Source organism: Panthera uncia, chromosome C2 (genome assembly GCF_023721935.1).
Source record: "Panthera uncia isolate 11264 chromosome C2, Puncia_PCG_1.0, whole genome shotgun sequence".
Lineage (NCBI taxonomy): Eukaryota > Metazoa > Chordata > Mammalia > Carnivora > Felidae > Panthera > Panthera uncia.
The window spans coordinates 136,815,057-136,838,191 of NC_064810.1; the positions used below are offsets into that span (position 1 = coordinate 136,815,057).

Genomic DNA, 23,135 nt, shown 5'->3' on the forward strand with positions numbered 1-23,135 from the left:
TAGCAAATCTACTGAAAATAACATGATTTTGAAACAATGGTTTGCAAACATGGATGGAATAAATAAATGATAGTTGCTACTCAAATCAGAGGACAATTTAATGCAAACATCATGAGAAGGATTAATTAGATCCTTTTTCTAAAGCAGTTCACAAACCATTAGAGATATCTTTGATTATCAAGATGTCAAGAACCTAATCACTTATCTAAGAATTTTAAGCTATGTTAGTTTGGTTTAAAAAATAATATCAGGGGGGCGCCTGGGTGGCGCAGTCGGTTAAGCGTCCGACTTCAGCCAGGTCACGATCTCGCGGTCCGTGAGTTCGAGCCCCGCGTCAGGCTCTGGGCTGATGGCTCGGAGCCTGGAGCCTGTTTCCGATTCTGTGTCTCCCTCTCTCTCTGCCCCTCCCCCGTTCATGCTCTGTCTCTCTCTGTCCCAAAAATAAATAAAAAACGTTGAAAAAAAAAATTAAAAAATAATAATAATATCAGGGCTGCCTTTGTGGCTCAGACTCAGGTCTCATGATCTCATTGTTCATGGGTTCAAGCCCTGCGTCGGGATCTGTGCTGACAGCTCAGAGCCTGAAGCCTGCTTCAGATTCTGTGTCTCCCTCTCTCTCTGCCCGCCCCCCTCACACTGTGTCTATCTCTCAAAAAAAAAATGTTAAAAATAATATCATCAAATGTCCAAAAGGCTAATTTTCTGATGTAGAAATGCTTCTCCCTCCTCTACTATAAGACATCATTTTGAGCATGTTAAGTGCTTTTAAATTGTGGAGCTAATTAATTAGTAGTTTTTTATGGCACACTGAAATCTTTTTTATTAGAAATAATTCATTTTATTAATGGGAATATATAGACTATTTGCCTGTGAGTTCATTTGTCTATGAATAAATCATATTGGTACAGTAATATAGAATAATTTAGTTTAAAAGTCCTGTAACATAAGAGTATATGATCAAATTTTAGGAAATTAGAAAAAAACGGACCAAATAAGGATCCAGAGGAAAAGATATTTTCTCATATAGCCAAACTTCTAACTTAAGGCAAGTTGTACCCCCAAATTTCTTTAAAATATGTAACAGAAACTCAGAATGCACATTCCCAAAGAAATAATAAAGAATACATTCATAGACTGCCTACAAATTCCAATTTAACACATAATGTACCTAAAATATTATACATTTGTACTGAAAAAGGATGATAACCACTGCTGATACATACCAGTAATTAAACAAAGTGGAAAAAAATGGAAGAAATAAGAGGATAAAATAATCAGAAATTAAGTGATCTCTTTGCAGAAAAGCCATTGAAAAGAACATGATCCTAAAACAATAGCTTGTAAACCAGAGACCACACAAATAAAGGCTGCAGCTAAAGTCAAAGAATAGTTTGATAATAACAGTAAGAAAAGGATTAACAGAGCTAATTAGAGCCAATGAGCAGTTGGTTAAAAACTTTTAACTCTGTTTTGAAATCTGTACTGGAACAGGAGAGGTATTTTAGAAATTTATGATTAATGTCCTTTTAAAATGGTTTTCTTTTCACTGACAAGGGAAAATTAGAAACCCTCACTTTTTTTCTGCTCATCTCTTAAAAGCCAGTTGACTTCTTTCTCATTCTGTATACTTCCTAGTGATTTCATCTGCTTCTCTATATTTCATTATCCTCTTCTATTTGCTGGACTTCCAAATCTGTGCTCCCAATCTAGAGTTTTTCTCTTAAATTTGCTGTGTTCTACTGTTTACTAAACATTTTCACTTGGATGTCCTGCAGATACTTTAAATTCATTATGCCCCACACTGATTTTATCACACTGTTCCTTTCAAAAAAACCCCAAAATGTATGCATATCCACTCATGACTCAGGTCAGAACTGTTTGAGTTCCTAACCCCTCACCTTTGTATCCATAATCGGGTCCATTCTCTCCCATATTAATGCAGTGATATCCTAACTGTTCTTCCTACTTTGAGCTTTCTTTTTTCAAGTCTTTTCTTCAAGTTCTGCTTGTACTTCCTAAAACTCCAGCCTGAAAATGTTAAAATAGAGATTTAAATTAAAACTCTTCAACTGCTCTGGGCGCCTGGGTGGCTCAGTCGGTTAAGCTGCCGACTTCGGCTCAGGTCATGATCTCACAGTTCGTGGGTTTGAGCCCCACATCGGGCTCTATACTGACAGCTCAGAGCCTGGAGCCTGTTTCAGATTCTGTGTCTTCCTCTCTCTCTGCCTCTCCCCTGTTCATGCTCTGTCTCTGTCTCAAGAATCAATAAACATTAAAAAAAATTTTTTTTTAAATGTACAAACTCTTCAACTGCTCTTTTTGCCTTTAAGTGGAGTATAAACTCTTTAACTTGAATTACAATGCCCTTTGTGGTTTACAAGTGTTTATTCCAATTGCCTCTTACCTTCTAGGCTGACCTTCTAACAATTCAATGAAAAACTTGTGCCATTTCTTTTCTTGTCTGGTCCTTTGCACAGACTTTTAAATGTATAAAGAAATTAATTATAGAACACTTGGCTAGTAGTAAATGTAGAATAATGAATTATGTGTAACATATATCTCTCAAAATAAAAATTTGGAGTCATTTTAAAATGAATATCAACTTCTTTCCCAAATATGCCATTCATATGCTCACAGTAAAATCAGTGGTTGAGATTTTACAGTGTTATTACTTATGAATAATAGAATAACTTAAATTATCTTGTTTTGTTGACATCTCATAAACTGTAGACAATAGAATTGTTAATCCTGGTGAGTTACCAACAATAAATAAAATTAATAATCTCTCAGTTACGACAGCTGTTGTAACTTTTTCAAAAAAATGAGTTGGTAGGGTAAGTTATCCCCAAGATGGGAAAGGAGTGGGGAGAGTGAGAATTATCCTTAGACCATAAAGACCATAGAGAACATAGAGAACACCAGCATATCTTTGATCCTGTGGTCGGCAGCTGCCCTGCCCTCACCTTTTTAGTCCATATCTTCCTTCACCTCCAGGTCACAATGGCCTAAAACACTGGGAATGTGGCATCTAAAAAAAGTCAACATAACCAACATCACACCAAAGGAAGTCTTTATTTTCATGTAAAAGTATATCACATAGATGAAACAGGACTTTGAAATCATGGTCCTAAAGGGGATAAATTGTGAACTGTATTTTCACTGGTAGAAAAAAGTATCTGCAGGTACTTTTAAGTGATACTTGTAAGGTATTGGGTTGTTTTGTTTTGTTTTGTTTTGTTTTGTTTTTAAGTAAGTAATTTGTCCCTTCCTGACTGACATACTTTTGTCAGGGCAAGAGGGCAAGAGATGCTCTATAAACCAGATTTTGGCTTGGCAGGAAGGCCCTGTGTGGCCCTGCAGGAGTAAAAGAATGATTAACATACACTCATCACCTTAGAGATTCTTTTCAAAACAAATCTGATCCTATACTAGAAAAACCTAGCCTATGTTTCTCTGAGACATTTGCATAAACTAGTGGCTAATGATCATTTGACATTTTCTGTTCACAGACATTGAATTTTATGGATTTATTAGGATATTGGATAGCTTTTCTCATTTTGCTAACAGGATATATTTCTACACATTTCTTTCCACATTTACCTGGAAAGAAGTCATATCTGACCATCTGATTTGAATCCAGTGCTAATGTATACCATAACCTTATCCTGAACCTGTAAACTTATGCTGAAAGTACAGTCTTTGGATTGGATTGTTTTGTTTTGTTTTGTTTTGAGAGAGAGAGAGAGAGAGAGAGAGAGAGAGAGAGAGCCAGGGCAAGGGAGGAGAGAGAGAATATTTTTTTTTTTTTTGGAGAGAGAGAATATTAAGCATGCTCCACACCCAGTGGGGAGCCCTATACAACTCTATCTCGGGATTGTGAGGTCATGACCTGAGCTGAAATCAAGAGACCAGTGCTTAACCAGCTGAGCCACCCAGGCACCCCTGGATTGTTTTTAATGTGGGAAATAGAAACAAAAGAGAACAAGCAGGGTTATAGAGAGATTTTATAAAAGTTTTCATTAGAGAACAAGAATTAAATAAAGATTTAAAATAATAATTATTAATTAAATAATAATTAAAGAATTAAATAAAGTGCCTTTCCAGTTAGGACAGCAGAAAGCATCAAGGTTTTATTCACTAACACCACTAAAATATCAGTGACAACACTGTGGACTCTCTCAGTGAGTCACAGAACAAAATTATTGAAAATGAAGATATAGTTCAGTTCAAGTAGTTCACAACTTCAGAACCAGTTATATTTCAAAACTTGGTCTGTCCACCTCAGTGCTTAGTGTCTGGAATTCACTTACTCAAATTATTTTGTATACTGGTATTAAAATCCCATGATTGTTCATTTTTTGAAAAGTTGCAGTATACCTGAAATCAAGAATATCTTCAGCAAATTCAATTCTGAATCAAGGGAAACCATACTCAAAGGTGTAATAAAAGAACCAATATCTACACCATTTAAAGAATCTCTGAGGGGTGCCTGGGTGGCTCAGTCAGTTAAATATCCAATTCTTGATTTTGGCTTAGGTCATGATCTCACAGTTTGTGGGATCAAGCCCCGCATCAGGCTCCTCAGGGACAGAAGGGGCCTGCTTGGGATTCTCTCTCACTCCCTCTTCGCTGCTCCTCTTCAGCTCCCATCCGCGCGCGTGCGTGCACACACACACACACACACACACACACACACACTCAGTCTCTCTCTCTCAAAATAAATAATACACTTTAAAAATATGGATATAAAGGGCACCTGGGTAGCTCAGTTGATTAAGCATCCACCTTCGGCTCAGATCATGATCTCATGGTTCGTGTGTTCAAGCCCCGCATCAGGCTCTTTGCTCAGAGCCTGGAGCCTGCTTCAGATTCTTTGTCTCCCTTTGTGTCTGCCCCTCCCCCACTTACACTCTGTCTTTCTCTCTCTTTCTCAAAAATGAATAAACATTATTTTTTCACCTGTAATTATTAGAGGCTGATTATGATATTTATTATACATTAATAAAGAAAAATCGAGAACTTACCCACAAAAGTTTTGCCACCAACAGCTTACATACCAAACCTGAGAAGCATGAGTTTGACTTGCTGGTCCCTGCAAAGGATGGGGTTTGCTTAGGTAGCATACATGTTTTAGGGTTTGGAAGGACAGAGCAACACTCATACTCAGCTTTAGCATCACGTGTGTGTTTTAGAGGGATAATCAGGACCACAGTAGGATTATCAGGTGGGGCACACATAGCTTTGAAAGTGTTTAAAAAAACATCTTACAATGAAATTTCTGTACATACTAATGAAAGTAAAATATGTGTGATTTTAAAATAAACTATGGTATTTTTTAACTCATTCGTGGTTAGCGTTCAGTATATTCTGCTTACTGACTGTATTTCCTTGTTATGTATATAAACATCATGTGTGTGAGACTTTATATCGTTATTTTAAGAAACTTGTGTGGTTTTCTGTTCTGCTTTTAATATCTCTCAGCTGTAGTCATAGATCTCACATTAAAAATATGTGAGATTAAAAAAATATTATGAGAGGAATAATTAAATTTAAGACACCAAAAATAGGTGTTGGGAGTAGTGATTATATGTGTCTTCATTAACAATAACTTCATTGTTGTTTCTAGGGAGAAAAATTAAGTACAGGCTGTCACCTCATATAGATGCACATACAAGAGGTGTATAAAAGTTGTTGACAACTTGAAATTCCAAATATTGTAATCAAAATTAAAAATTATATAATGTTTATTAAGCTCTAGTCATACACCAGGGACTGTGCCAAGCACCGTATTGCATTTAATTGTCTAAAAAGCCCTAAGGGAAGGTCATCTGAGTGGCTCAATCAGTAGAGCATGCGTCTGTCGATCTTGGGGTCGTGAGTTCAAGCTCCACATTGGGCATTGAGCCTACTTAAAAAAAACCCTAAGGGAGGTAAGGAACTGAGCCTTGAAAAGTTTAAAATAACTTGCTTAGTTAGAGGTCACCCAGCAAGTAAGCAGAACAGGTGAAATTCACGCACTATTGGATTCCAGAACCTCAGCTCTCCACACTTTCAATGCCAGATTCTAAAAAATCATCTTTCACCACATCCTCCCAATATTCTGCATAATGGCTGTGATCTAATAAATGGACCACTGACTGATCTAGTAGGTGAGGGGAAACCATTGAGCTGGGTCTTACCCTTGCTTTCATATCAGAGCTTTTGTATATCATAGAAAGAATATTGATCTTATTATGAAAATGATCAGGCAGTGGTACCATCAACAGTACCATTACTGATTGCCTAAAATTAGTATTATAGTGAGCAGAGTCCCATCATAACACACTGAAGGTGCAGGCTGAAACATGTATACACAGCTATTCCTGCTTCAGTGTGCTTGCTACATTAGACTTTATATATGTGTGTGTATATATATATATATACACACACACACACACACACACACATATATATATATATATATATAACTCATTTCAGTTATACAGGTACTGAGGCTCAGCTGATTGAGTGCAGTGCAGATAATGCATGTCAGAGGTTTGATTTCCTTTCTTTTACTTCCTTGTAGATAGTTAGCTATCTGTGGTCAGAGTGGGAATATGGGCTCAGTGCCAGCCAGGTGCATGGTGTGTTCGGGTGAGTATAGTAATTAGAGAAAAGCAGACTAACATCCAAATCTAGGAGAGATGCCTGAGACTGGAGTTGATAAGAATCCACATAAAATATCTAAAAAGCTCCTCAGAAGCAACACAGTCTGTCTTGTGATTTAAAGACAAGTTTTTCAATATATATTGTTAGGTAGTGGCCTACTTAAAATCTATTCAGTAGAGGAAATCTACAAATAGGGGTTTTGTGACCAAGGATATGCACAATACATACATTTAATTTATATGTATTCCTTTACATAAATGTTCATTTAAATAAAAGTACTGTAATTAAAACGCTTTAAAATTTTATTTGGATTATGTATTTTATGTCACGTTTTACTAAACATTGTACATTTATGTTAATATTGTTTTGCAGAATTTATATATACTCTATAGGCTATTTATGGAATTTTTGTGGGCATTTTGACTATAGATAATTTTTGCCTTATGTACTAACTTTAGAATCAACTTACAAACCAGCTGTGACTCTAGAGTACAGAAGAGGTGGACATAATAGTAACTGCAGTAAGAAGAATCGTCATGGATCTGAACATGTTATAGTTTAAGAATTTTTGTAGAGTGTCTAGAATGTTTCCAAGAGCAAAGATGTCCTAATTACAGATAGCTGGTTCTGGTTTTTTATACAGAAATAGGCAGATAAAAGGGAAAGATAATTTATTTTTTTAAGTTTTTTTACTTATTTTGAGAGAGGGAGAGTGCAGGTCAGGGAGGGGCAGAGAGAGACGGATAGAGAAATCCCACACATGTTCCTTGCTGACAACAAAGAGCTCAATGTGGGGCTCAAACTCAAGAACCATGAGATCATGACCTGAGCCAAAACCAAGAGCCAGCCGCTTAACCAACTGATCCACCCAGGTGCTCCAGGAAAGATAATTTATTAACCAGGAATGACTTGAGAGAAACCTACCTTAAAATGTATCTACTAAAAACCCACCTAAAGTATAATTTGGTTTCCAATCTATAGGATTCTACCTAGTGGAAAGAATTGGACCGCATCTATACATTTAACCACTATACACCATTCACACATTAATTGTAGCCTGGCTTGTATTTGTATATTGTCCAAGCCCCCTCACCAAATTATGAACTCATTGAGGACAGGGATGGTTTTTCACCTTTATATTCATTGTAGTGCTAGCAACTGAGAAACATCAGGTGAATGTTTCTGGCTCTTGGATCAGGTAGCATTCCCATGGCAAATTAAAATGTGATTCACTAGTTATAAATCCATCTCTTGTGAATTTGGTTAACACAAATGAATTTCCTGGAGTTTCATTCCCATGGGTGAACTGATAAAATTAGATTTCAGTAGAATAGTACATATATCAGGAGGGCACAGGGGACAAAGTTTCTAATAAATTCCTGTAAATGCACTGCGCATTTCTCCAGTGCATATCAGTGGGATTTTATAAAAAGCTAACCCTCTTATTGTACCACATTCTCTGATGTTTTGTTACTCTTATGATGTCCAAATAGGAATGAGTATGTATTTCTTTTAATGTTTGCCTTTTATTATTGTAGAATAACATAACTCTCCACTTCTTGAATGGTTTTTAAAGTGTATATATATATAGAAGAAAGATATAATCTTTATATAATCTAGGGAGTTAAAAAATTTTTTTTACATTTATTTATTTTTGAGAGTGAGAGAGAACGAGCACAAGCGGAGTAGGGGCAGAGAGAGAAAAAGACACAGAATCCGAAGCAGGCTCCGGGTTACATGCCGTCAGCATAGAGCCAGACACAGGGCTCGAACTCACAAACCGTGGGATCATGATCTGAGCTGAAGTCGGACACTTAACCGACTGAGCCACCCAGGCACCCCAATGTAATCTAGAGACTTTAAAAATTAGAATGAAAAATGGACAGAAATAATAATTTAATTTAGCAATCCCTAAAGGCAAGAGGCAGCAGGTTCCATCTTGAGAATCCCAGCAGATCTGTGATCTGTATACTGTGGATATACTTAGCAGGCTGGTGTTTTGAGTAGGAAGATAATAGTTTTTAATTGGCTCATCACTGAAGTTTCATCCTGAAAGGAGAGAAATGAACTTAGAGCCAATATTAACAGGTGATAATTAAATTATGGGTTCTGCATGCTTAATATCCTACACTAAAGGCAAGATGAGACAACTGGAGGCCATTAACTTTAATAATTAGAGTCAGTATCTCTCTTAAGTAGGATTTTATAGTACATTAGCAATGGATGATTAGTATTAAATCAGAAAATAAACTGTTTTCTTACCAGAGCATGTTTTACTAATTCCAACTTCATACCTATGCATTTAAATGCATAGAATAATTTATATGAACTAATAGGTCTTCAAAGGTAAATAAAAAGATAAATGTAAAACATCTGTCAAAACCTAAAATTGATATCTCTGTTTTTAAACACTGTTTGTTTTCTACATTTATTATGGGTTAAAAACAATATCCAGAATGAAGGCTTATGGTTGGTTAACTTTAATCATGAAGAACTGGAAATAAAAAAATGAAAACATTTAATTTTATTATTAAAGCTGAAGAATGCCTGATTGAAATGTTCAGGTATTCCTTTGTAAAGATTTTATGCCATTATCTTTGACCTTAATGTTTTAAAATAGTAGGTGGTTATTGCACATTAATTGTATGGGTATTGCTATAGATATCATGTAGGAATTATATCTCAGTAATGATAGTACTCTTTCCAAAGAGTGTTTTATTTTGAAGAACACATAATGAGTGTCTATATTTATTATATATGTGTATGTGTGTGTGTGTGTGTATATATATATATATATATATATATGTATTTATATTTAGGTTTCTTTATTTTGAGAGAGAGAGAGAGAGCGAGCATGTATGAGCTTGATCAGGGGAGGAGTAGAGAGAGGGGGAGAGAGAATCTCAAGCAGGCTCCCTGCTGTCAGTGCAGAGCCTGACCTAGGGTTCAAATACAAACCATGAGATCATGACCTGAGCTGAAATCAAGAGTTGGATGCTTAACTGACTGAGCCACCCAGGTGCCCCTATAATATGTATTTTTAAATGTTTGTTTGTTTTGAGAGAGTGTGTGTGTGAGAAGGGGAGGGGCAGAGAGAGAAAGGGAGAGAGAGAATCCCAAGCAGGGTCCACACTGTCAGCATAGAGCCCGATGCACACAACCTGAGCTGACATCAAGAGTTGGATGCTCAACCAACTGAGCCATCCAGACACCTCTGTCTTTATAATATTTTTAAACATCACTGCTACTACATTAACTTTGAAATACTTAATGTCATGGGATGCCTGGGTGGCTCAGTCAGTTGAGCCTCTAACTTTTGATGTCAGCTCAGGTCATGATTGCAGGATCTTGAGATCAAGCCCTGAGATCAAGCCCTGCAATGGACTCTGTGCTAGGCATGGAGTCTGCTTGAGATTCTCTTTTTCTCTCTTCCTCTTCCTCTCTCTCTCTCTCTCTCTCTCCCAAAAAAAAAAAAGTGTCATATGTTTATATTTGGGGCTTTTGTTAAACAATCCCTGCCTCTCTTGAGAAGTCCATTTTTATTATGACTTAGAGTGACCACATAAGTTACCATGGAGACTTTTGGTGAGTTAAAGAGGATGCTTTTATAAAAAATGAATGTGTCAGGACAGTAGGTGGAAACCAGGAAGTATATCACCCCATTATAATAGTAAGCCATTATTATAGCACAGTACCTGAGTTATTATACTTCCTAATCGCTCAAGCACAGCATTTCTGGAGAAATGCTTGCAGAATCCGTGCTTGGGAGAACAGAAGTACATGTTTCCTCCTTGCTACATACAGTGTTAGATTTGGGTTCCCTCAACTCCAAGCCACCAGAGGTACTTTTGTTGTTGTTTTCACTTTGGTGTCTCCAGCACCCAGGAGGGTGCCCTGCACATGAAGGTGAAACTAGCAGAATCCTGGGGTTCAGACCAAGAGAAGAGTGTGCTAGAGCTGTGCAAAGTGGTGGTTGGAAATGAAAGGAATTGGAAGCAGAGGAAAAGGGAAACCGAGCTGTCCTTGTTTCAACTCCACAGAAGGATATTCCATTATTACTGTTCTTACAGAGTAGCCAGAATTTGAGCTGGCTTTCCTTCTTTTCCATTTTCATTAATCTAGTCTTACACTCAGTATCTACTCAGAGCAAGACAAAGACCACTCGTAAGAGTAATTGGTTCACCAGGGTTCAGTGAGCAGTGGATTGCATCTGATGTGATGTCCATGGCTAGTTACAAGTAGAACGGTCACTGAGATACTCCTTTATCTGGACATATAACCTATAATTAATCCATACCTATACAATTCTTACTTATTTCAAACAGGTCTATAATCTCAGAAAAATAATAGTATGAGTAGGTTCACTCAGTTTTTCTCTTGTTCCAGTGATTTTCACAGCAATGCCTCTGTACTCCTAGAAAAAAAGAAATGTCTTGTAGCTTCACATTATCTTTAAATGTGCTTTTATTGTGTGCTTATCTGCACTTACAGTCTTTCAGTGTATAGACCCCATGGTGCATGCACGATTTGTAAAATGGAGAATCCATGTAAGGAAGTTAAATGTGGAAAAAAGAAAAAAAAATCAAAACAGAGTACAAATAGCAAGGTTAAATTGAATGCTGTTAACCCCCTGCTGACACCAACTAATAGTGCAGAAGCAACAGCAGGGATCTGAAACAGAGGTTAGCGTTGGGAAATTTCCATTCATGACAGTTATAAATGAAATACACTGCCTAGTTTTTCTTCCTAGGGTATCACCTTAAAGAGCATTTTAAAAGTAGCATCAAAGACAATACCAAGTGTATATCCAGTAGAAATAACAAAAGAAAAATTTAAACAATATCTTAGTCTGAAACCCCCATTAGAATTCAGGTGAATTTATTTCCTGCCTTTAAAAAATTGATATACTTTACATACAGCAAAATGTGTAAATATTAAGATTTCTTCCTACATTATACAGCTCAGTGACTTTTAAGATAGGAAGAAACCCATGTAATCAGCAATTAGATCAAAGTACTGAACATTATTAACACCTTAGAAACTTTCCTCATGCCTTTCAAAACCACATCTGTTATTATTTAGAAGTTTTGTTTCTCTAGTTATTCTCAGTTTACCTCCAGCTCTATATAAACTACCATGTCTGTTTCAAAATTACAGGCTTGTGAGTGCTTCCTGCTGCCATCTTCTCTCCCCAATATATTTCCAGAACACTTCTCTTCTGCTTTTGACCTTATTCCTTCATATCCTGTTCAATGAAAAGCAGCTCTTATTTTGTGGGTAAATAAATTATTAGGTAACAAGGACAGTCACCTGGGTAGAAAATTTGCTGTTGTGAGAATACACTTAGTTAAGAAAATAATAAAGAACCAATTAATGATATTGAGTGAAAAATATAAAGTATCCCTAATGCTGTATGTGGGGTATTGATATTTTAACAAATCAAAAAACATCCATTAAAAATATGTTCACAACTGGTTGTAGATTTAGTTAAGTGTATAAAATGCTAGTCACTCACACTAATTTTATCCTTACTCCATCTTTTAAAAAGCTTAAAATTCTGTAAGCAATAGCCTCATTTATTTTTCTTTTCAAAGTTTTCACTTCTCCCTTTTTTACAAGAATACTATTCTTGAGTATAGTTTTCATTTGCCTATTCATCTTCCTCCTGCTATTTTCCACTGGTATTCTGCCATTGTCTTTCTTCATCTCCTTTCCCTCCTGTTTCTAGAACTCGGCACATTCATTCTCTTTATATTCAAATGAATCTGGTAGTTCTCCCTCCACCACTGGTGAAGCTAATGATTTCCTCCATCTCCAACGCAAGTCCTTAAATATTAAAATGCCATTCTCAGCAGTTCCTATTTTCTTATCATTTCAAAGAACACCTCTCTCCATCCTTCCTTTCACATCACTCCTATGAAAATACAGTAAAATTCATTTAGAAAGTTTTGAACTATCATGAATTTGTTTCTGTTCTATTTCCTAGAAACTTCATATACAGAGTCTATATATATAATACCAGCGTATTCACTTTCTAGATTCCCTTTGTTTTAAATTTACTCAGTGTTTCTTGAATTATCTAAATTACCATTACATTATCTTGTTAATCCATTTCAGTGTTTTATGTTTTGACTTTAAGCTGCTAAGTAGCAGGGATAGGTGCCTGCTGAATTCGTGTTGAACAGTGCATCACTAGAGCAGCCCAGGAAACATTTAGATAGTGATTCAAAACAGGGACAAACTTAAGACAAAGACAAAAAAAAAAGGAAATCTGATAGAAAAATAATACAGAACTGAGATGAGAAAGACAAAGTTGTACAAAGAGTGTAGATAGGTTAATAGAAAAAAATTAAAGAAGCAGGGTCATTAGGGCTACTAAAACAAAATAAAACAACCCCCCCCCCATCCCCTGCTATTAGTAAAAAAGTTAGGGAAACAAAACATGGAACAGATCAGAAAAGTGTTCCTGAACTGATAATAGCTTGTGAGGAATTTTCACAGCTCTAAAGCAGTGATTAACAATGGAAACAGCTTACGTTTTCCATTTCCACATCAGGCTATTTGTATCTAAAGAGGCAACAGGTATAAATTATGGGAGATTTGAGAGGACTAAACTTTGTTTTAAGGAGTCTCAAGTGTGTGACAGATTTTCAGTCAAGTTGTTTCCCTTAAGTACTGATTTTTAAAAACCTAATAACTTAAAACTGACCTCCCCCCACAAATGGTCCACAAAACATTCTTCTTTACTTCTGAAGGTTTTATGATGCATTATTATCATTAACCGGTCTTCTGCTATTAAACTGAAATGACCAAATGAGACAAACAGTTCTGAGAACATTCTTCTACCACTGATTAAGACTGGGTTGCCAGATATTAGAAATAAATCATTTAGTTTTCTGAGCTTTCTGAGCAGACTTGGTGACCTGGCTAGCCCCACCAGCCTTCGTATCCACTGCTTTGATAGACAAGCACAGCAATTACCTGTCACGTGTCATTAATAGCAAAACAACCCAGAGGAAGATACTTAGAGAGACTCACAACTATGGGCTTGCCAGGAATGATATCAATGATGGCAGCATCCCCAGATTTCAAGAATTTGAGGCCATCTTCCAGCTTCTGCCCAGAATGGTGATCTATCTTCTTCAGCTGAGCGAACTTGTGAGCGTTGTGAGCTGTGTGACAATCCCGCACAGTGCATAGCCAGCACTGATTTGGACTGGATGGCTCAGGATGATCACCTGAGCTGTGAAGCCAGCTGCTTCCATCGGTGGTTATCTTTGCTGTCACCAGCCACATTGCCACGACGAACGTTTTGGGACACACGCTTGACACTGAAGCCCACATCGTCCGCAGAAGAGCTTCACTTAAAACTTCATGGCGCATTTCAACAGACTTTGTTTCAGTTGTAACACTGACTGGAGCAAAGGTGACCACCACGTCAGGTGTGAGAACATCAGTCTCCACAAGGACAGTGCCAGTACCACCAATATTGTAGATGTTCTGGAGGGGCATTAGATGCGTTAGTGGCAGGATGCCATCCAGAGCTTCAAGTGGCATGGTTCCACTGGCATTGCCATCTTTACATGTGACTTTCCATCTCTTGAACCAAGGCATATTAGTACTTGGCTCTGACATGTTATCACCATTCCAACCAGAAATTGGCACAAATGGCGGGGTTGTAGCCAATTTTCTTAGTGTAGGTGTTGACTTCCTTAATGATTTCCTTGTGTCTCTTCTGGCTGTGGGGTGGCTCAGTGGAATCCGTTTTGTTAACACTAACAATTAGTTTCATACCTAGTATGTAAACCAGAAGGGCCTGTTCCTGGGTCTGCCCATTCTTAGAGATACCTGCTTCAAATTCACCAGTACCAGCAGCAACAGTCAGAACAGAAGGTTCAGCCTCAGTTATGCCTATAATCGTGTGTGTGTGTGTGTGTGTGTGTGTGTGTGTGTGTGTTAAATATTTTATTTGAAGTAATCTCTGCACCCAACATGGGGCTTGAACTTAACACTTCCAGGATCAAGAGTTGCATGCTCTACTGACTGAGCCCGTCAGGTGCCCCTATAATCATGTTTTTGATGAAGTCCCTGTGTCCTGAGGCATCGGTGACGGAAAAATAGTGCTTACTGTTCTCAAATTTCCACATGGATATATCAGTGGTTATACCATGTACACATTCACCTTTCAGTTTATCCAAGACCCAGGCATACTTGATGGGGCCCTTTCCCATCTCAACAGTCTCCTTTAAAAATCTTTTGATGGTTCTTTTGTCAATCCTACCACATTTTTAGATCAGAGAGCCAGTAGTGGTTGTAAACTTGCACTCATCTGTGTGCCCAGTGATGATGTGTTGAATCTTTTCCTTTCTCACTTTGGCTTAGATTTAGTGGTGGTTTTTGTGACACCTGTGTTCTGACAGGAGATTTGTTGCAAAAAAGCAAGAGGATTTTTTAAAAAGATTATATAAAATTAACTTAGAATTCCCAGCGTAGAAGCTTGGTTTAGGGATTAGGGACCTATATAAATATGAAATAGCTGCAATTACACTTACTAGGCTAGAATTACAAAAGATCAGTTTCCATGCTTCAGGGCATAAAAAGATCACTGAATGTGATCAAAATGAAATGTCTCATTTCTGTATGTTTCTGCCCAAGTATGCAACTCATGGGACCTTAATGCCTGCCTCTAATGCAAGACAGAAATATATTCAAAGCAGAAAACCAGACATGATGGCTGGGTGGCTAGCTTCAATATGGCAATTCTCATATTCCCAAGAGCATATCCAAAAGTATGCTTAGTGCCTGAGCAGGTTTGGTGGTTTGGAGATGTGCTGAGAAACAATAATAGAGCAAGTCCCAGGGACATGATGTACCAAACATATGATAATACGTATGTGAAATAATAACTTGCAAGAAAATGGCAGCTTTAAAGAGTGTAATCCCATTATTTTTCTTAGAGAATATAAGAAGCCAAAAAATCTAAGCCTAAAAGACAGCTCGTTGAAAACCTTATACATAAGAAATGTTACATTATTTAATTATACATGCTAGAGAGCAACAAAGAAAAAAAAAACCCAAAAACCCAAGGCAATAAAAGCATTAACTTCTGAAGTTTTACCTCATCTTAAGAGGCATTTTTCCAGAAAGGCCATTATTCCTGGGACCACAAAGTTGTGTGTGCCTAATGGGCTAATTTTAGACTCCTTCTTCATATACTGTTTGATGTTAAAGAGATTTTTAATTTTATTTTTTATTTTTTAAAATTTACATCCAAATTAGTTAGCATGTAGTGCAGCAATGATTTCAGGAGTTGATTCCTTAGTGCCCCTTACCCATTTAGCCCATCTCCCCTCCCACAACCCCTCCAGTAACCCTCTGTTTGTTCTCCATATTTAAGAGTCTCATATTTTGTCCCCTCCCTGTTTTTTCATTATTTTTGCTTCCCTTCCCTTGTGTTCATCTATTTTGTCTCTGACAGTCCTCATATGAGTGAAGTCCTATGATTTTTGTCTTTCTCTGACTAATTTCATTTAGCATAATACCCTCCAGTTCCATCCACTTAGTTGCAAATGGCAAGATTTCATTCTTTTTGATTACCGAGCAATACTCCATTGTATATATATACCACATCTTCTTTATCCATTCATCCGTCGATGGACATTTGGGCTCTTTCCATACTTTGGCTATTGTTAATAGTGCTGCTATAAATATTGGGGTGCATGTGTCCCTTCAAAACAGCACCCCTGTATCCCTTGGATAAATGCCTAGTAGTGAAATTGCTGGGTCGTAGGGTAGTTCTATTTTTAGTTCTTTGAGGAACCTCCATACTGTTTTCCAGAGTGGCTGCACCAGCTTGATTCTCGTGAAGAGATTTTTTACACAATACAAACAGTTTCTGTGACCAAAGGCCATGATCAGAGCTGCTCTTTGAATAAGAAATAATACTTTCAAATAACTAAAAATTTGCTAAAGGCTGCATTGAGACTAGATTCTGAAATTCCTGATTACATAGTTATGAAAGACTGTAAAATATCTGGATTTCCTCCATTCAACTCATGTGTATATCAAAGCTGAATGAGTCCTGGTATTTTAAAGTAATGGGTTGTAGAGAAGGAAGTAGACTTTGTTAAATAAATGCAATTCCAATGGCAATCACAGGTTTCCATTAGATAGACATTGGGAAATAGTGTACCATCCTCTTGGAAAATAATAAGTTGTTAGAATTGGATGTACTTCATGAGGTTAAAGCATTTTTTATTTTTTATTTTATTTTTTAAAGTTTATTTATTTTTGAGACAGAGACAGAGCATGAATGGGGGAGGGTCAGAGAGAGAGGGAGACACAGAATCGGAAGCAGGCTCTAGGCTCTGAGCTGTCAGCCCAGAGCCCGACGCGGGGCTTGAACTCACAGACCGCAAGATCGTGACCTGAGCCGAAGTCGGACGCTTAACCGACTGAGCCACCCAGGCGCCCCAACATTTTTTAAAAACATTACAAAGTTTTGTGATGTTTTTGAGATTCCAGTTTCATTAATTCCACATGTTCCATTCCAGATTTGGTTCTTGAATCTCCACTACAGCAAGAGTGTATATTTGTGGAATATTTTGCAGTAACAAACAAGAGGAAGAAACATAGTTTTTATAAGATTCCTAATAGCCAGTGTATATAAACCTAGCAACCTATTTCTACCAGTGTCAGCTAATCAAATTTTTATGTATTTTATATGTACCACAAAACATAATTTTTAAGAGGAAACTCTGAAGTGAGTGCTTCTTTATAGCAGAGAAAGACACAGTGTAGTGCAAAGAGCACAACTTGAGGAATAGAATGGTTTGCCTTTCGCTCCTAAGACACTCATCACCTATCTGAATTTCCTCAGTTTCCTTATCAATGAAATCAGGGTGGTTAACACTGACCTTGCTAGGTCGAGGGAAGGATTACTATGGAAACTGCTGAGTAGAGCAGCTGGCAGAGCAGGAGCTTCACAAATGGCGGATGCCGTCACTACCACCACCATCATCTTTGTTGTCATTTCATGGCTGGCTTCGACAGTAATTCTAATGTCTATAAGGTGAACTCCACACATAATGAGATACATAACTAAAGGAGATGAAATGAAATGTTCTATTAAATGTTAAGAAACAGTAATCCATACAAGTTCCTACAGTTAAAAAACAATCCATAGGAAAACTAAAGCCTTTACAAAATGAAAATAGTGCAGAAGCAACTACTTACAAAATTAGTCCTAACTCAGATGTTATTTCTCCATTTAGTACTTGTGTGTGTGTGTGTGTGTGTGTGTGTGTGTACACACACACACACACACTCATCCTGTCAAAGACTTTGGTTTCTCAATAAATAGAAGGCAAATTCAATTCAGTTATAAAGTGAAATGGAAGTCATTCAGAAAATTTCCTGTAATGAGTTAAAGCAGTGATGAAGTACTGCTGGGATCACAATCCAGGCCACCAATGAATGACAGAATCAACAAGGATGATGACAGAGTAACTTCTTCAGAAGGACTTGATTATCAAAGAAGAAGGCCTTAAAAAAATCTGATGAAGCGGGTGCCTGGGTGGCTTAGTCGGTTGAGCGTCCGACTTCAGCTCAGGTCATGATCTCGTGGTTTGTGAGTTCGAGCCCCTCGTCGGGCTCTGTGCTGACAGCTCAGAGCCTGGAGCCTGCTTTGGATTCTGGGTTGTCTCTCCCCCCCCCCCCCCCTCTCTCTCTCTCTCTCTCTCTCTCTCTCTGCTCCTCCTCTGCTCATGCTCTGTCTTTCAATAATAAATAAATGTTAAAAAATTAAAAAAAAAACCTGATGAAGCCTTTATCTTTTTGTAAAAAAATGATGTTACTGTAATGTAAAAGTCAAATATGCAGTTTAAAAGTCTAGTAATTTACTATCGTGCATACAAACAATTATGCCAATAAAATAAACATTCGATTTTTACTATTCTGTTAACTAGAAAAGATTTTCTAATGTTACAGATTTTCCCAGAGTAAAAATCAACGTTTTGAAAAATTTTTAGTTTTAATTTCTCACAATTTACTCTGAATATTTGGTCCCAATTTAAAGTGATTTCACTTTAAGGAGGCTTTTCATAAAATTATCCTATTATAAGTACCTCCAAATACGAAGTAAAATTTGTATAAAAATTATTAAAAATTTTAAGTTACATCAAGTTATATAGGAGGTACTTTGTGTTATCCTCAGTACTCAAATATGTGATTTTATATTAAAGTGGTTCTATGGTTACATAAAGAGTATCCAACAATATCTTAAACTTATAGAAAGTAATTTCTTCTGAGGAGTTCAAATTGCTTCATACAAAATTTATAAATTGGTTCATCTTTGGCCTGAAATAACTTCTAATTTTTGCCCTCCAGCGAAGACCACTTTTCATTTAAAATAGGCTAAAATCCTAAAGGAATAACCATGACCAACCCCAAACTAGTAATCTTTTCAAATATAGTTGCACCTCATTTATCTGACACCACTGGACAATGAAGTATTAAACTGGAAAACTTACTGTGAATCTGAAGCTGGTCCTGATAGGTCTTCCCCATAGCTCCTCAGGAATATTTCATTATTTTATCTTCTGTGCTACCCAATAGTGTTTAGAACATAACCGATAAAATACTACACTGTATTTGAATTATTTGCTTATATGTCTGTGTGAACCATTACATAGCAAACTCTTTGAGGACAAAGGACATGTTTTTTCATCCTTGTATCCACAGCATTCAGTGCAGGTCTAGCACAAGTAGAAATGCAATTAATCTTTGTCACATAGAGGAAAGAAGGAGATGGGGAGGAAGGGCTCGACCTTATTTTTAACAGTGAATATTTTTTTAACAATAATCTCTCTGAATGATAGCACTTTTCTTTTTCTTAATGTATAGAGTGAACTAAACATGCTTATTTAACTTTTTTTGGATGGCTAAGGGTCATAGTTTGTAACATTAATTATCGCTCTGTGCCTTCTTAATGATGCCTTCTAGTACTGTTCAAATACTGAGGTTGATCTTCCCAAGAATTCATTACTGTGGGGCTTTCCAATTGGGGATACCTCTTCTCATCTACAGGAAGAACTGAAAGTTGACCAGGAAAACCAGTTAAAGAAGCACTTTTCATCAGTAGCCTTTACACTGAGGACAGTCATGGATACACCTGGGGCAGCTGGCTCTGTGGCAGCTTGAGGTCTTCTCGACATTCCTGAGGATTCAGGTTTACTTCTACATTCAGAGTTTAGAAAACTAGCTCATATTTAATTCCACTATGTTTCATAAAATTTTCCCTCCCAAGTACACCGGAATTCCAAATTTTCAAAATGTCCTCCAGTTGCACCTATAATTTTTTAAGTAATTAGTGTTTGATTACATAAAAAACAAGAACATCTTAGTGCTCAATTAAGAGTTACACAAAGATGAAAATGTATCATTTTGCAATGACCACAGGAAGGCAAAAAAGGAAACATTCTGTATCTTAAGTATTGGTTTTTAACATGCTCCAAGTGTGTATTTTGTAGATCCAGGTCCATTTCAAATGTGCGAACCATCAAAGCAGTTTCCAAAGTGCACAGATAGCAGTTATAGAGGTCATGAGAAGTTACTCAGAAATTATTTTTCATTGAATTCTAACAGGAGGAACAAGTAGATAGACCTGTGTTTAGAAAAGAACTTTGCACGATGAACTAACACAGGCCCGTTCATATCTGACTTGTGCCTGAGGAACTGAGGTGGTCTCTCCAGGACCCACTGCCTGGTACTATATTGACCAACTGTATCAGTCGACACACTGAAAACCTGCCACAACTTTTCCCAAAGCAGAGGCTACCCTAGAGCTGACCCCCAGCACTCTGTCACTACCCCAGCAGCACCACAGTCCTGGAAGACTGCAAAGAAACATGAGTGCAAATACACGTAAGTAGTTATCTTTGTAGAGTTATGAAAAGCCACAAAGAACCCTGAAAGAAACGTAAGGCTTGTGCTGTTGAAAACAGGGCTGACTGTAGAATGGGACCTGATCATGGCTCCTTCATGACCACCTCCCTTGTTCCTGCACTCCCACTCCAACTCTTACCAGAGACAGCAGAGTAGAGTGAAAAGAATATACATGAGGGTTTGAGTTTTGCTTTTGCTCTTGGGCAATTTATTCAAAGTACCTGAACCTCATTTCTCATAGGATTACAGCCAGATTAAATGAGACACCCTGCTAAGAAATAGGTTACCGTGCCTTGACATAGGCAAGCACTCAAGCCATGTTCATTTGTGGCACATTAGTTTAAAGCATATGATGTGGGTTTGGTTTTGTTTTGTTTTGCTTTCCTTACAAAAAATTGGGGTATTTGAAAACCTATTTTCAATTATCTTGTGATATTCTTACAGTAAGCAAAATAGACAGCATGGTTATCTTTAACTGTATAATTTATAAATTACTTTGTAATTTATACTTGTACAACACTTGTATCAATTTGATTCTGACAGTCCGATTCTTAAAAAAATAAGTTATTGATGTCTTTGATGGAGCTATTTTGAAACTCATTTTCTCCACCTCTTTTAAAGAGGTTTATTATATATTGTGACAAATATATTAGATGTTTCTACACTAATTTTATCAGCAGGGCTTAATCAGTTTTATGAACCATCCTATGCAAAACTGTTTTTTAAAACTAGTTCACTATATTTATTTTGCTCTGAGCCATTCAACAAGGCAGAGTAGCTACACCATTTTATACCAGATGGACATTTTAACCGAACCTTTGCATAAAAGAAAAAAATTAGCTGATTCAAAACCCTGACAGAACAAGAAAAGGAGTATATGAATATTTTTTCAAGTGGTCTTGCCACCAGTTTTCTTCCCCTTTTAAAAATAGATTTTCTTTGACTTTGAAGATACTATAATTTCAGATGAAGAATTTCTACCTAAATGTAGATGATACATGTTTAAGAATCATTAAGAGTCAGACAGTGTTGCTAGAGTCAAATTACTACCCCCCCCCACAAGGGATACCTGTGGTTTCTCTAGTTCCTTTTAGTTATCTCTCTTATTCAGTACATTTATTTTCTTAAAATAGTACTCTGATTTGAGAGCTCTAATGTTGAATTAATGGCTTTAATGGAAAGGCTATGCTCCCAGACTCCTGAAATCCTCTTTGGAATATAATTCCATGTGTACAATTACGACAGAGTTTTAAAAAATCCTAAATCTACCTGTTACACTGAGTACTATTTGGAATTGAAAAGGAATAAAATACTTAAATATTTTCAGTGGATATGCTTGCAGTCTCATTTTTGTGTATTTGTATATACATATAACTGAAAATTTGATGTTGTTTTTTGTGCAGTGTAACTTAGACTTTCCTGACTGATAATAGAGATTTAATGTTTGTTCTTTTACCAAAGGCTGGTTCCCAAAGCTACTTGGAATTTATATGAGGTTTGTTCAAAGAGGAGAATAGTCTCAGGCAAAAATTGTACAGAGTGAAGGATAACTGATGGGGAGTAGAGGAACACTTTTGGAGGATATTTAAAACAAGGGTGAGCAGGTGAAGTCAGATACACTTGGATATAGGAAGAGATGAAAGCATCAATAAAAGTAAATTCTGGAATCGAGTTTTCAGGGAACATGTGAAAGTGAAGAGTTTACCTGTAGTTAGTATCAGATTGTACCACCCTAAGTATGACATCAGGATGAAGCCCTAACCCTAATCTCGCAGCCCTCTTTGACTTCCCTTCAAGTGCATAACTGCAAGTTTAGTCTGTACAATTCTGGGATTTGTTTTCCAACAGGCGCGAAATACTTGTCTACTCCACAGTCGAGTTCTTTGTTACCAGTTGGTTCTTTGTTACCAATGCCTCTTTCTTGCTCTGTCAGTGACTGTGTCACTCAAACTCTTGACCATGTAAATGCACTGGATATGTAGCCATCCTGTTTCCTGACCTTAGTTTCTGACTCATTGCTTTCCCTTGGTCCTGAAGACAGTTCAGAGACTACCTTTGCTTCTCAAAACTGGTAGCTTCATATGCAAAATAAAAACTTTAAGAGATGGTAGAGTATCTAACTGTATAATTCAGAAAATCTTAGCTTATTTTGATGGGAGTTAAAATTTTCTTAATGTAGTTATAGAGGGTGTGTACATATTTTAAATACTGCTTTACAGGGTCAGTGAACAGAGAGACACGATTGATAGCATAGTATCATATTATAATTAGACATTTTTTAGCATAAGAGGTATACAGTGGCCAATCCCAATCTAGGGTGTGCAACAAAAGTAACTTTACTTTCTAAACTGGTCTCTTTTTGGTTACAGGCAGCCTTTCTAAATTATGCTATAAAATACACAACTCATCATGGTATAAAATACTCAACCTTGCCTTTTCAGAAGGCATCTCAGTTTCTTTTTTCTTTTCCCTTTCCTTTCCTTTTCCTTTCCCTTTCCCTTTCCTTTTTCCTTTCCTTTTTCCTTTCCTTTTTCCTTTCCTTT

General features: G+C 36.9%; 1 protein-coding gene and 1 pseudogene across 3 annotated transcripts in view; one reads left to right on the forward strand and one right to left on the reverse strand.

Annotated features, from left to right (window-relative positions):
* Nucleotides 1-23,135, forward strand: part of LOC125922024 (ubiquitin-conjugating enzyme E2 E2) — a 368,037-nt gene that overhangs the window by 120,973 nt on the left and 223,929 nt on the right. The window lies entirely within an intron of this gene.
* Nucleotides 13,461-15,049, reverse strand: LOC125922025 (elongation factor 1-alpha 1-like; annotated as a pseudogene).